The sequence below is a fragment of the Pteropus alecto genome, unplaced genomic scaffold (genome assembly GCF_000325575.1).
Source record: "Pteropus alecto unplaced genomic scaffold, ASM32557v1 scaffold86, whole genome shotgun sequence".
NCBI classification, from domain to species: domain Eukaryota; kingdom Metazoa; phylum Chordata; class Mammalia; order Chiroptera; family Pteropodidae; genus Pteropus; species Pteropus alecto.
In genome coordinates, this window is record NW_006442109.1 from 27,460,563 (window position 1) to 27,463,269 (window position 2,707).

Below are 2,707 nucleotides of genomic sequence, written 5' to 3' on the forward strand. Positions count from 1 at the left end.
AATGCTTGCCGTTCACTGGTATATCCCTGGGACCTAGATAATATTGATCACAGAGTAAGTACTCAGCAAATATTTGCTTCATGGTTGAACATCTCCGACATCTCCTGGCTGGACAGTTACTACAAGGAACTAACTGGTTTCCTTGGCTTCATTCCACTCCCTCTCAAAGCATCCCTTACCTTGAACCCAGTAATCTTCCTAAAATACAATCTCATCTTGTCACGCCCCCAAGAAAAAATCCTTTGATGACTTACCACGACTCCTCACAAAATACCGTCTGCCTTGACACTCATTTGAGATGCTCCATGATCAGGCTCAACCTACTTTTCCAGTCTGGTTTCCTCCTGTCTGGTACCTGCCCCCTACACATACTATTCAGACAGTACCAAACTTTGTTCCTGCTGCTCAGACTGGAACACCTTTCTCCTGGCTTTTATAAACAGTACAGGGCCTCACTTTGTTATTTTCATCTTTGAATCTAACCTGAATGTCTTAACCCCCAATGGGTGGTTACTGCCTCCTGCTCTGAACGGCCACTGCACTCATTTTCACCTCTAAGGTCATGCTCTATCTCTTGCAAATGTGTTTCCATGCTGGTCATCTTTGCCTTGCAATCAGAAAGTAAATGTCTTTAGATCAAAAATTGTAACTGAGTAGAAAGACAAATCCTAATAGGCCCAGGAAAACTGAAAAGGAAAGAGCTGGCATGTGTGCTTGCTTAACTAGCTAGAGAGGTAAGATAGAACCTGCCAAGTAGATAAGGGAGCAGGGGGAAGAAACCGGCAAAGGGCTGTGCCAGTCATGCCAACCCATCAGTCACCTTGGGGGCGGGGGATACAGGGTGTTGATGTGGGCCTCAGTAAATCTCCCTATTATTCTCACTGGAATTTTTAAAACATGTGGAAACTGCCATTTTTTTTTACTCTTTGTATATTCTGCAACTACTTCAGTTTTACTTTCTCATCATTTAATAGTTTTCCTTTAGAGAATGGCCACTGTTCCCTCCTAGAGCTTCAAAGTGAATTTCAAAAGGGAGCCAAACAATTCCTTTGGCCCAACAATTCTGCTAGGAATTTAGCCAACAAAAATACTCACACATGTGCATAAAGAATGTGCTCCAGGCACACTGGCCTCTTCACTGTTCCTTGAACACAACAGGCACACTCCTACCTTAGAGCATTCACTCGAGCGTGCCCTCTACTCAAAATGTCCTCAGTTGTCTGCACAGCTCACTCTCCCCTCCTTCAAGCCTGTGCTCAAATGCTGCCTTATCAAGGAGGCCTCCCCTGACCATCTTATTTAAACTTGTAACCTGTCCCCACCTCCACATCCTGAGATCTATCATTCTGCTTTGCTTTTTTCCCATAGCACTTATCTTGTAACCCAGCGGTCCCTAACCTTTTTGGCACCAGGGACCAGTGCTACTATGATAATCTAATGCCTGATAATCTGAGGTGGAGCTAAGGTGGTGAGGCTAGTGCTGGGGAGCAGATGCAAACACCGATGAAGCTTTGCTTGCTCACCCATCGTTCACTTCCTGTTGTGTGGCCTGGTTCTTAATACTGGTCCATGGCCCAGGGGTTAGGGACCCCTGTTGTACCCATTTCTTTTACTATATAATTTATTCATTTAGTGTGCCTATGGTTCATTGTCTGTCTCCTCACTTAGAACTGTAAACTCTACAAGAGCAGAGATCTATTTTGCTCAGTGATATATCCTAAATACACTGAAAAGTCATGAGCCAAGAAACGATGTTTTGGTCAAAGAGGGACTGCAAATGATGGTGGTCCCATAAGGTTTGTGGTGATGCTGATGTAAACACTCTACTGCTGCCAGTCACATAAAAGTATATATAGTACATACAGACACAATAGTAAGCTATACCATCTAGGTTTGTGCAAATATATTCTATGATCCCACAACAAAGAACTCACCTAACCTTGCATTTGGCACAGGGCCATATTTGTTAATTGAGTACTCCAAGTACTCCTTGCAGTACTGAAAACAGATTGGGAATGACCTAATGCCTATCCACAGTGGGCTAATTAGTAAATCACAGCACTAGCACCCAGGTAGAAAAAAGACTGCAGTAGAGGGATATGGAATGATCTCCAAAATAAATACCGCAGCAGAAGAGTATGTTCCGCAGACTGCCATTTGAATGAAAAGGGAGGTATCACGTGTGTGGATGTAAACAGTATTTCTGGAAGGATGTAAACTGAGGCCTGGAATAGGAGGAAAGCTTACTTTACGATATAAACATGTGCCAGTGTTATACTCAGTGGTTAAGAAATCGCTTAAAAATAGAGAAAAGTGAGGCAGGAAGGAAAAGAGGAGGGAGAAAAATAAAAACAAAGCAGAGGGGAACCAGGGATCATTTGTACAGCTGCTTCCCATCGTCCCCAAGCTCTGCACCGCTCCCAGATGGGAGGGGGTCTGTTCGTGAATAAAGTTCCAGCAGGAGTTCAGACAGGGAGTATCTGACTATCTTAAGCACTTCACTACAGGAAAGGGTAGGAAGAGCTGCAACACACCCCCGATTATTTAGTGTGGGGCTGACTGTGAGAAACACAGGACGACAGGGTCAGGACTGAACCAGGCTTTGGGAACGTGAAGAACAGTCACCCCAGGATGACACGAGGGCGTGCAAACATGGCAGGAGGGGAGCTTGAGCACCCAGCCGCGGGCCTGAAGGAGGGGACTAGAA

The 2,707-nt window shown here is 44.8% G+C and overlaps 1 protein-coding gene across 3 annotated transcripts in view; it reads right to left on the reverse strand.

Annotated features, from left to right (window-relative positions):
• Positions 1–2,707, reverse strand: part of JMJD7 (jumonji domain containing 7) — a 6,704-nt gene that overhangs the window by 3,686 nt on the left and 311 nt on the right. The gene's annotated exons all lie outside the window — the stretch shown is intronic.